This window comes from Idiotropiscis lumnitzeri, unplaced genomic scaffold (assembly GCF_059441095.1).
Source record: "Idiotropiscis lumnitzeri isolate Australia: NSW breed Sydney's pygmy pipehorse unplaced genomic scaffold, RoL_Ilum_1.0 HiC_scaffold_273, whole genome shotgun sequence".
Lineage (NCBI taxonomy): Eukaryota > Metazoa > Chordata > Actinopteri > Syngnathiformes > Syngnathidae > Idiotropiscis > Idiotropiscis lumnitzeri.
In genome coordinates this window covers 77,501-90,000 of record NW_028283811.1, presented here as the reverse complement: position 1 = coordinate 90,000, position 12,500 = coordinate 77,501, and positions in this window count along the sequence as shown.

Sequence of the window (12,500 nt, the reverse complement as noted above, 5' to 3'; positions counted from 1 at the left end):
TGTGGGTGCGAGATGGGCCGGGAGGACCGCTCCTCCAGCGTCGGACCCGAGTCATAGGAAGTGCCGTTTTGTCACAACCCCAGGGGTGGGGGGGTAACGGTAGGGAAGTGCCGGCCAACGCGCAGAGGTCGACCCGCAGGCCGAAGGAACCGTCCACCCGAACACCCCGGCGCGAGGCCGGGGCCGGCAGGGGCCCTCCGATGGCGGGTCATGATTGCCAATCGGTCAGTGGTTATGTGTGCTGCGGTGATGCGGTGCCGGCCAACGCTCAGAGGTCGACCCGCAGGCCGAAGGAACCGTCCACCCGAACACCCCGGCGCGAGGCCGGGGCCGGCAGGGGCCCTCCGATGGCGGGTCATGATTGCCAATCGGTCAGTGGTTATGTGTGTGCTGCGGTGCCGGCCAACGCTCAGAGGTCGACCCGCAGGCCGAAGGAACCGTCCACCCGAACACCCCGGCGCGAGGCCGGGGCCGGCAGGGGCCCTCCGATGGCGGGTCATGATTGCCAATCGGTCAGTGGTTGTGTGTGCTGCGGTGCCGGCCAACGCTCAGAGGTCGACCCGCAGGCCGAAGGAACCGTCCACCCGAACACCCCGGCGCGAGGCCGGGGCCGGCAGGGGCCCTCCGATGGCGGGTCATGATTGCCAATCGGTCAGTGGTTGTGTGTGTTGCGGTGGGGCCGGGAGGACCGCTCCTCCTGCGTCGGACCCGGGTCATGGGAAGTGCCGTGTGGCGGTGGTGGGGCCGGGAGGACCGCTCCTCCTGCGTCGGACCCGAGTCATGGGAAGTGCCGTGTGGCGGGGCCGGGAGGACCGCTCCTCCTGCGTCGGACCCGAGTCATAGGAAGTGCCGTGTGGCGGGGCCGGGAGGACCGCTCCTCCTGCGTCGGACCCGAGTCATAGGAAGTGCCGTGTGGCGGGGCCGGGAGGACCGCTCCTCCTGCGTCGGACCCGAGTCATAGGAAGTGCCGTGTGGCGGGGCCGGGAGGACCGCTCCTCCTGCGTCGGACCCGAGTCATAGGAAGTGCCGTGTTGCGCTGGTGGGGCCGTGCCCGCCAACAGCCTTCAGTGGTCGGATACCACGTTTGCAAGCTCCCCGCTGGAATGGGGACTTAGAAGAAATGAGGGGAAAATTCCCCCGGAGCTCCGTGCCTGAGGGCGGGCTGTGAGCCGCGCCGCGTCCGCCAACAGCCTTCCATGGTCGGACACCATTGTTCGCAAGTTGCCCGCTGGAATGGGCACATAGAAGAAATTTCGAGGATAACATCCACCAGAGCGCCAGGGCGGCCGTTATTGCAGTATGCGTCCGCCTGGCAGCTCTCTTCCGCGGGAACCATTGGGCAATTTCTTTCACGGAGGTGGACATAGAAGAATTTTTGTTTCTAAAAACGTGGTTCCTAAAAATGTGCCCCAGGTGTTTTGGAAAACCCGGGTAAACCTGGGAAGTAGGCAAATGACCCTCTGACTAGGGGTAAAAACGTTTGCCTACTGCAGCGCCCCTAATGCAATTCGGCGGAACTGCAACGCCCCTGGTCGCCTAAACGCTACCCCTGGTCGCCTAAACCTCACCCCTGGTCGCCTAAACCTCACCCCTGGTCGCCTAAAAGTCACCCCTGGTCGCCTAAATTGTCAACCCCTGGTCACCTAAATTGTCAACCCCTGGTCGCCTAAAGGGGACTTAGAAGAAATGAGGGGGCAAATTCCCCCGGAGCTCCGTGCCTGAGGGCGGGCTGTGAGCCGCGCCGCGTCCGCCAACAGCCTTCAGTGGTCGGATACAATGTATGAAAGTTCCCCGCTGGAAAGGGGACTTAGAAGAAATGAGGCAAATTTCCCCGGAGCTCCGTGCCTGAGGGCGGGCTGTGAGCCGCGCCGCGCCCGCCAACAGCCTTCAGTGGTCGGATACAATGTTTGAAAGTTCCCCGCTGGAAAGGGGACTTAGAAGAAATGAGGCAAATTTCCCCGGAGCTCCGTGCCTGAGGGCGGGCTGTGAGCCGCGCCGCGCCCGCCAACAGCCTTCAGTGGTCGGATACAATGTTTGAAAGGTCCCCGCTGGAAAGGGGACTTAGAAGAAATGAGCCAAATTTCCCCGGAGCTCCGTGCCTGAGGGCGGGCTGTGAGCCGCGCCGCGTCCGCCAACAGCCTTCAGTGGTCGGATACAATGTTTCAAAGTTCCCCGCTGGAAAGGGGACTTAGAAGAAATTTGTAAAAATTCACCCGGAGCTCCGTGCCTGAGGGCCGGCTATGAGCCGCGCCGTGCCCGCCAACAGCCTTCCACGGTCGGATACAATGTTTCAAAGTTCCCCGCTGGAAAGGGGACTTAGAAGGAATTTGTCAAATTCACCCGGAGCTCCGTGCCTGAGGGCCGGCTATGAGCCGCGCCGTGCCCGCCAACAGCCTTCCACGGTCGGATACAATGTTTCAAAGTTCCCCGCTGGAAAGGGGACTTAGAAGGAATTTGTCAAATTCACCCGGAGCTCCGTGCCTGAGGGCCGGCTATGAGCCGCGCCGTGCCCGCCAACAGCCTTCCACGGTCGGATACAATGTTTGAAAGTTCCCCGCTGGAAAGGGGACTTAGAAGAAATGAGGGGGAAATTCCCCCGGAGCTCCGTGCCTGAGGGCGGGCTGTGAGCCGCGCCGCGTCCGCCAACAGCCTTCCACGGTCGGATACAATGTTTCAAAGTTCCCCGCTGGAAAGGGGACTTAGAAGAAATTTGTAAAATTCACCCGGAGCTCCGTGCCCGAGGGCCGGCTATGAGCCGCGCCGCGCCCGCCAACAGCCTTCCTTTGGTCGGATACAATGTTTCAAAGTTCCCCGCTGGAAAGGGGACTTAGAAGAAATTTGTAAAATTCACCCGGAGCTCCGTGCCCGAGGGCCGGCTATGAGCCCCGCCGTGCCCCGCCAACAGCCTTCCACGGTCGGATACAATGTTTCAAAGTTCCCCGCTGGAAAGGGGACTTAGAAGAAATTTGTAAAAATTCACCCGGAGCTCCGTGCCCGAGGGCCGGCTATGAGCCCCGCCGTGCCCGCCAACAGCCTTCCACGGTCGGATACAATGTTTCAAAGTTCCCCGCTGGAAAGGGGACTTAGAAGAAATTTGTAAAAATTCACCCGGAGCTCCGTGCCCGAGGGCCGGCTATGAGCCGCGCCGCGCCCGCCAACAGCCTTCCACGGTCGGATACAATGTTTCAAAGTTCCCCGCTGGAAAGGGGACTTAGAAGAAATTTGTGAAAATTCACCCGGAGCTCCGTGCCCGAGGGCCGGCTATGAGCCGCGCCGTGCCCGCCAACAGCCTTCCACGGTCGGATACAATGTTTCAAAGTTCCCCGCTGGAAAGGGGACTTAGAAGAAATTTGTAAAAATTCATCCGGAGCTCCGTGCCCGAGGGCCGGCTATGAGCCGCGCCGTGCCCGCCAACAGCCTTCCACGGTCGGATACAATGTTTCAAAGTTCCCCGCTGGAAAGGGGACTTAGAAGAAATTTGTGAAAATTCACCCGGAGCTCCGTGCCCGAGGGCCGGCTATGAGCCGCGCCGTGCCCGCCAACAGCCTTCCACGGTCGGATACAATGTTTCAAAGTTCCCCGCTGGAAAGGGGACTTAGAAGAAATTTGTAAAAATTCACCCGGAGCTCCGTGCCCGAGGGCCGGCTATGAGCCGCGCCGTGCCCGCCAACAGCCTTCCACGGTCGGATACAATGTTTCAAAGTTCCCCGCTGGAAAGGGGACTTAGAAGAAATTTGTGAAAATTCACCCGGAGCTCCGTGCCCGAGGGCCGGCTATGAGCCGCGCCGTGCCCGCCAACAGCCTTCCACGGTCGGATACAATGTTTCAAAGTTCCCCGCTGGAAAGGGGACTTAGAAGAAATTTGTGAAAATTCACCCGGAGCTCCGTGCCTGAGGGCCGGCTATGAGCCGCGCCGCGCCCGCCAACAGCCTTCAGTGGTCGGATACAATGTTTGAAAGTTCCCCGCTGGAAAGGGGACTTAGAAGAATTGAGTAAAATTCACCCGGAGCTCCGTGCCCGAGGGCCGGCTATGAGCCGCGCCGCGCCCGCCAACAGCCTTCCTTTGGTCGGATACAATGTTTCAAAGTTCCCCGCTGGAAAGGGGACTTAGAAGAAATTTGTGAAAATTCACCCGGAGCTCCGTGCCTGAGGGCCGGCTATGAGCCGCGCCGTGCCCGCCAACAGCCTTCCACGGTCGGATACAATGTTTCAAAGTTCCCCGCTGGAAAGGGGACTTAGAAGAAATTTGTGAAAATTCACCCGGAGCTCCGTGCCCGAGGGCCGGCTATGAGCCGCGCCGTGCCCGCCAACAGCCTTCCACGGTCGGATACAATGTTTCAAAGTTCCCCGCTGGAAAGGGGACTTAGAAGAAATTTGTAAAAATTCACCCGGAGCTCCGTGCCCGAGGGCCGGCTATGAGCCGCGCCGTGCCCGCCAACAGCCTTCCACGGTCGGATACAATGTTTCAAAGTTCCCCGCTGGAAAGGGGACTTAGAAGAAATTTGTAAAATTCACCCGGAGCTCCGTGCCCGAGGGCCGGCTATGAGCCGCGCCGTGCCCGCCAACAGCCTTCCACGGTCGGATACAATGTTTCAAAGTTCCCCGCTGGAAAGGGGACTTAGAAGAAATTTGTGAAAATTCACCCGGAGCTCCGTGCCTGAGGGCCGGCTATGAGCCGCGCCGTGCCCGCCAACAGCCTTCCACGGTCGGATACAATGTTTCAAAGTTCCCCGCTGGAAAGGGGACTTAGAAGAAATTAGGCAACTTTCCCCGGAGCTCCATGCCTGAGTGCGGGCTGTTTGCCGCGCCGTGCCCGCCAACAGCCTTCAGTGGTCGGATACAATGTTTCAAAGTTCCCCGCTGGAAAGGGGACTTAGAAGAAATTATGAATATTTTTGTTTCTAAAAACGTGATCCCTGAAAATGTGCCCCAGGTGTTTTGGAAAACCCGGGTAAACCTGGGAAGTAGGCAAATGACCCTCTGACTAGGGGGGAAGAACGTTTGCCTACTGCAGCGCCCCTAATGCAATTCGGCGGAACTGCAACGCCCCTGGTCGCCTAAACGCTACCCCTGGTCGCCTAAAAGCTACCCCTGGTCGCCTAAAAGCTACCCCTGGTCGCCTAAACGCTACCCCTGGTCGCCTAAACGCTACCCCTGGTCGCCTAAACGCTACCCCTGGTCACCTAAACGCTACCCCTGGTCGCCTAAACGCTTCCCCTGGTCACCTAAACGCTACCCCTGGTCGCCTAAACGCTACCCCTGGTCGCCTAACTGACCCCTCGTGTGTGGGGATCAACGTTTGCCTACTAGGGCGTCCTCCGGCGGCCTCTCGGCAGTACTGCAGGCCCATTTTAGCCGAGCCCATTGAAATGAATGGGGGAATTTTATACGTTTTTGCCTTTTTTTTCCCCCCCTCGTTCTTTTTGTATTTATTCATTTATTTCAACTTTTACCGACTCAACCGCCCTCCGGCGTGCCCTCGGCGGTCCCGCAAGCCCAATTCGGCCGAGCCCATTGAAATGAATGGGGGAATTTTATACGTTTTTGCCTTTTTTCCCCCCCCCTCGTTCTTTTTGTATTTATTCATTTATTTCAACTTTTACCGACTCAACCGCCCTCCGGCGTGCCCTCGGCGGTCCCGCAAGCCCAATTCGGCCGAGCCCATTGAAATGAATGGGGGAATTTTATACGTTTTTGCCTTTTTTTTCCCCCCCTCGTTCTTTTTGTATTTATTCATTTATTTCAACTTTTACCGACTCAACCGCCCTCCGGCGTGCCCTCGGCGGTCCCGCAAGCCCAATTCGGCCGAGCCCATTGAAATGAATGGGGGAATTTTATACGTTTTTGCCTTTTTTTCCCCCCTCGTTCTTTTTGTATTTATTCATTTATTTCAACTTTTACCGACTCAACCGCCCTCCGGCGTGCCCTCGGCGGTCCCGCAAGCCCAATTCGGCCGAGCCCATTGAAATGAATGGGGGGATTTTATACGTTTTTGCCTTTTTTCCCCCCCTCGTTCTTTTTGTATTTATTCATTTATTTCAACTTTTACCGACTCAACCGCCCTCCGGCGTGCCCCCGGCGGTCCCGCAAGCCCAATTCGGCCGAACCCATTGAAATGAATGGGGGAATTTTATACGTTTTTGCCTTTTTTTTCCCCCCCTCGTTCTTTTTGTATTTATTCATTTATTTCAACTTTTACCGACTCAACCGCCCTCCGGCGTGCCCCCGGCGGTCCCGCAAGCCCAATTCGGCCGAACCCATTGAAATGAATGGGGGAATTTTATACGTTTTTGCCTTTTTTTTCCCCCCCTCGTTCTTTTTGTATTTATTCATTTATTTCAACTTTTACCGACTCAACCGCCCTCCGGCGTGCCCTCGGCGGTCCCGCAAGCCCAATTCGGCCGAGCCCATTGAAATGAATGGGGGGATTTTATACGTTTTTGCCTTTTTTCCCCCCCTCGTTCTTTTTGTATTTATTCATTTATTTCAACTTTTACCGACTCAACCGCCCTCCGGCGTGCCCTCGGCGGTCCCGCAAGCCCAATTCGGCCGAGCCCATTGAAATGAATGGGGGAATTTTATACGTTTTTGCCTTTTTTCCCCCCCCCCTCGTTCTTTTTGTATTTATTCATTTATTTCAACTTTTACCGACTCAACCGCCCTCCGGCGTGCCCTCGGCGGTCCCGCAAGCCCAATTCGGCCGAGCCCATTGAAATGAATGGGGGGATTTTATACGTTTTTGCCTTTTTTCCCCCCCTCGTTCTTTTTGTATTTATTCATTTATTTCAACTTTTACCGACTCAACCGCCCTCCGGCGTGCCCCCGGCGGTCCCGCAAGCCCAATTCGGCCGAACCCATTGAAATGAATGGGGGAATTTTATACGTTTTTGCCTTTTTTTTCCCCCCCTCGTTCTTTTTGTATTTATTCATTTATTTCAACTTTTACCGACTCAACCGCCCTCCGGCGTGCCCTCGGCGGTCCCGCAAGCCCAATTCGGCCGAGCCCATTGAAATGAATGGGGGGATTTTATACGTTTTTGCCTTTTTTCCCCCCCTCGTTCTTTTTGTATTTATTCATTTATTTCAACTTTTACCGACTCAACCGCCCTCCGGCGTGCCCTCGGCGGTCCCGCAAGCCCAATTCGGCCGAGCCCATTGAAATGAATGGGGGAATTTTATACGTTTTTGCCTTTTTTCCCCCCCCCCCTCGTTCTTTTTGTATTTATTCATTTATTTCAACTTTTACCGACTCAACCGCCCTCCGGCGTGCCCTCGGCGGTCCCGCAAGCCCAATTCGGCCGAGCCCATTGAAATGAATGGGGGGATTTTATACGTTTTTGCCTTTTTTCCCCCCCTCGTTCTTTTTGTATTTATTCATTTATTTCAACTTTTACCGACTCAACCGCCCTCCGGCGTGCCCCCGGCGGTCCCGCAAGCCCAATTCGGCCGAACCCATTGAAATGAATGGGGGAATTTTATACGTTTTTGCCTTTTTTTTCCCCCCCTCGTTCTTTTTGTATTTATTCATTTATTTCAACTTTTACCGACTCAACCGCCCTCCGGCGTGCCCTCGGCGGTCCCGCAAGCCCAATTCGGCCGAGCCCATTGAAATGAATGGGGGGATTTTATACGTTTTTGCCTTTTTTCCCCCCCTCGTTCTTTTTGTATTTATTCATTTATTTCAACTTTTACCGACTCAACCGCCCTCCGGCGTGCCCTCGGCGGTCCCGCAAGCCCAATTCGGCCGAGCCCATTGAAATGAATGGGGGAATTTTATACGTTTTTGCCTTTTTTCCCCCCCCCCTCGTTCTTTTTGTATTTATTCATTTATTTCAACTTTTACCGACTCAACCGCCCTCCGGCGTGCCCTCGGCGGTCCCGCAAGCCCAATTCGGCCGAGCCCATTGAAATGAATGGGGGGATTTTATACGTTTTTGCCTTTTTTCCCCCCCTCGTTCTTTTTGTATTTATTCATTTATTTCAACTTTTACCGACTCAACCGCCCTCCGGCGTGCCCCCGGCGGTCCCGCAAGCCCAATTCGGCCGAACCCATTGAAATGAATGGGGGAATTTTATACGTTTTTGCCTTTTTTTTCCCCCCCTCGTTCTTTTTGTATTTATTCATTTATTTCAACTTTTACCGACTCAACCGCCCTCCGGCGTGCCCTCGGCGGTCCCGCAAGCCCAATTCGGCCGAGCCCATTGAAATGAATGGGGGGATTTTATACGTTTTTGCCTTTTTTCCCCCCCTCGTTCTTTTTGTATTTATTCATTTATTTCAACTTTTACCGACTCAACCGCCCTCCGGCGTGCCCTCGGCGGTCCCGCAAGCCCAATTCGGCCGAGCCCATTGAAATGAATGGGGGAATTTTATACGTTTTTGCCTTTTTTCCCCCCCCCCTCGTTCTTTTTGTATTTATTCATTTATTTCAACTTTTACCGACTCAACCGCCCTCCGGCGTGCCCTCGGCGGTCCCGCAAGCCCAATTCGGCCGAGCCCATTGAAATGAATGGGGGGATTTTATACGTTTTTGCCTTTTTTCCCCCCCTCGTTCTTTTTGTATTTATTCATTTATTTCAACTTTTACCGACTCAACCGCCCTCCGGCGTGCCCCCGGCGGTCCCGCAAGCCCAATTCGGCCGAACCCATTGAAATGAATGGGGGAATTTTATACGTTTTTGCCTTTTTTTTCCCCCCCTCGTTCTTTTTGTATTTATTCATTTATTTCAACTTTTACCGACTCAACCGCCCTCCGGCGTGCCCTCGGCGGTCCCGCAAGCCCAATTCGGCCGAGCCCATTGAAATGAATGGGGGGATTTTATACGTTTTTGCCTTTTTTCCCCCCCTCGTTCTTTTTGTATTTATTCATTTATTTCAACTTTTACCGACTCAACCGCCCTCCGGCGTGCCCTCGGCGGTCCCGCAAGCCCAATTCGGCCGAGCCCATTGAAATGAATGGGGGAATTTTATACGTTTTTGCCTTTTTTCCCCCCCCCCTCGTTCTTTTTGTATTTATTCATTTATTTCAACTTTTACCGACTCAACCGCCCTCCGGCGTGCCCTCGGCGGTCCCGCAAGCCCAATTCGGCCGAGCCCATTGAAATGAATGGGGGAATTTTATACGTTTTTGCCTTTTTTTTCCCCCCCCTCGTCCTTTTTGTATTTATTCATTTATTTCAACTTTTACCGACTCAACCGCCCTCCGGCGTGCCCTCGGCGGTCCCGCAAGCCCAATTCGGCCGAGCCCATTGAAATGAATGGGGGAATTTTATACGTTTTTGCCTTTTTTTTTCCCCCCTCGTCCTTTTTGTATTTATTTACTTATTTCAACCTTTACCGACTTAGGGGCCGCTTTGCACCGCCTGTGCCCGGGGAAGGTGCTCCTATTCGGGCCAAGTGTGACACACGCCCGCCCTCCTCCTCCGGAGCTTCCATTAGGGTAGACTTAGGGGCCGCTTGGCACCGCCTGTGCCCGGGGAAGGTGCTCATATTCGGCTTCACTGTCAGGCAGCATGCACTCCTCCTCCGGAGCTTCCATTTGGGCAAACTTAGGGGCCGCTTGGCACCGCCCGTGCCCGGGGAAGGTGCTCCTATTCGGGCCAAGTGTGACACACGCCCGCACTCCTCCTCCGGAGCTTCCATTTGGGCAAACTTAGGGGCCGCTTGGCACCGCCTGTGCCCGGGGAAGGTGCTCATATTCGGCTTCACTGTCACACAGCATGCACTCCTCCTCCGGAGCTTCCATAAGGGCAAACTTAGGGGCCGCTTGGCACCGCCTGTGCCCGGGGAAGGTGCTCATATTCGGCTTCACTGTCACACAGCGTGCACTCCTCCTCCGGAGCTTCCATTTGGGCAAACTTAGGGGCCGCTTGGCACCGTCTGTGCCCGGGGAAGGTGCTCATATTCGGGCCAAGTGTGACACACGCCCGCACTCCTCCTCCGGAGCTTCCATGAGGGTAGACTTAGGGGCCGCTTGGCACCGCCTGTGCCCGGGGAAGGTGCTCATAGTCGGCTTCACTGTCAGGCAGCATGCACTCCTCCTCCGGAGCTTCCATTTGGGCAAACTTAGGGGCCGCTTGGCACCGTCTGTGCCCGGGGAAGGTGCTCATATTCGGGCCAAGTGTGACACACGCCCGCACTCCTCCTCCGGAGCTTCCATGAGGGTAGACTTAGGGGCCGCTTGGCACCGCCTGTGCCCGGGGAAGGTGCTCATAGTCGGCTTCACTGTCAGGCAGCATGCACTCCTCCTCCGGAGCTTCCATTTGGGCAAACTTAGGGGCCGCTTGGCACCGTCTGTGCCCGGGGAAGGTGCTCATATTCGGGCCAAGTGTGACACACGCCCGCACTCCTCCTCCGGAGCTTCCATTTGGGCAAACTTAGGGGCCGCTTGGCACCGTCTGTGCCCGGGGAAGGTGCTCCTATTCGGCTTCACTGTCACACAGCATGCACTCCTCCTCCGGAGCTTCCATAAGGGCAAACTTAGGGGCCGCTTGGCACCGTCTGTGCCCGGGGAAGGTGCTCCTATTCGGCTTCACTGTCACACAGCATGCACTCCTCCTCCGGAGCTTCCATAAGGGCAAACTTAGGGGCCGCTTGGCACCGTCTGTGCCCGGGGAAGGTGCTCCTATTCGGCTTCACTGTCACACAGCATGCACTCCTCCTCCGGAGCTTCCATAAGGGCAAACTTAGGGGCCGCTTGGCACCGTCTGTGCCCGGGGAAGGTGCTCCTATTCGGCTTCACTGTCACACAGCATGCACTCCTCCTCCGGAGCTTCCATAAGGGCAAACTTAGGGGCCGCTTGGCACCGTCTGTGCCCGGGGAAGGTGCTCCTATTCGGCTTCACTGTCACACAGCATGCACTCCTCCTCCGGAGCTTCCATAAGGGCAAACTTAGGGGCCGCTTGGCACCGTCTGTGCCCGGGGAAGGTGCTCCTATTCGGCTTCACTGTCACACAGCATGCACTCCTCCTCCGGAGCTTCCATAAGGGCAAACTTAGGGGCCGCTTGGCACCGCCTGTGCCCGGGGAAGGTGCTCCTATTCGGCTTCACTGTCACACAGCATGCACTCCTCCTCCGGAGCTTCCATAAGGGCAAACTTAGGGGCCGCTTGGCACCGTCTGTGCCCGGGGAAGGTGCTCCTATTCGGCTTCACTGTCACACAGCATGCACTCCTCCTCCGGAGCTTCCATAAGGGCAAACTTAGGGGCCGCTTGGCACCGTCTGTGCCCGGGGAAGGTGCTCCTATTCGGCTTCACTGTCACACAGCATGCACTCCTCCTCCGGAGCTTCCATAAGGGCAAACTTAGGGGCCGCTTGGCACCGCCTGTGCCCGGGGAAGGTGCTCCTATTCGGCTTCACTGTCACACAGCATGCACTCCTCCTCCGGAGCTTCCATAAGGGCAAACTTAGGGGCCGCTTGGCACCGCCTGTGCCCGGGGAAGGTGCTCCTATTCGGCTTCACTGTCACACAGCATGCACTCCTCCTCCGGAGCTTCCATAAGGGCAAACTTAGGGGCCGCTTGGCACCGTATGTGCCCGGGGAAGGTGCTCCTATTCGGCTTCACTGTCATGCAGCATGCACTCCTCCACCGGAGCTTCCATTTGGGCAAACTTAGGGGCCGCTTGGCACCGCCTGTGCCCGGGGAAGGTGCTCCTATTCGGGCCAAGTGTGACACACGCCCGCACTCCTCCTCCGGAGCTTCCATTTGGGCAAACTTAGGGGACGCTTGGCACCGCCCGTGCCCGGGGAAGGTGCTCATATTCGGGCTAAGTGTGACAGACGCCGGCCTATTACCCCCGGAGCGATGGAGCTGGGGGCGCTCGCTCCCCGCCCGTGCCCGGGGAAGGTGCTCCTCTCCGGCCTAAGTGTGGCAGACGCCGGCCTATTACCCCCGGAGCGATGGAGCTGGGGGCGCTCGCTCCCCGCCCGTGCCCGGGGAAGGTGCTCCTCTGCGGCCTAAGTGTGGCAGACGCCGGCCTATTACCCCCGGAGCGATGGAGCTGGGGGGCGCTCGCTCCCCGCCCGTGCCCGGGGAAGGTGCTCCTCTCCGGGCTAAGTGTGGCAGACGCCGGCCTATTACCCCCGGAGCGATGGAGCTGGGGGTGGGCGCTCGCTCCCTGCCTGTGCCCGGGGAAGGTGCTCCTCTCCAGCCCCAGGTCGCCTAACCCCCTTACCCCTGGTCACCTAAACCCCTTACCCCTGGTCGCCTAAACGTCTCACCCCTGGTCGCCTAAACCCCTTACCCCTGGTCACCTAAACCCCTTACCCCTGGTCGCCTAAGTGGCCCACCCCTGGTCACCTAAACGTCCCACCCCTGGTCACCTAAACGTCCCACCCCTGGTCGCCTAAACCCCTTACCCCTGGTCACCTAAACGGCCCACCCCTGGTCGCCTAAACCTGCCGCCCCTGGTCACCTAAGTGGCCCACCCCTGGTCGCCTAAGTGGCCCACCCCTGGTCGCCTAAGTGGCCCACCCCTGGTCGCCTAAGTGGCCCACCC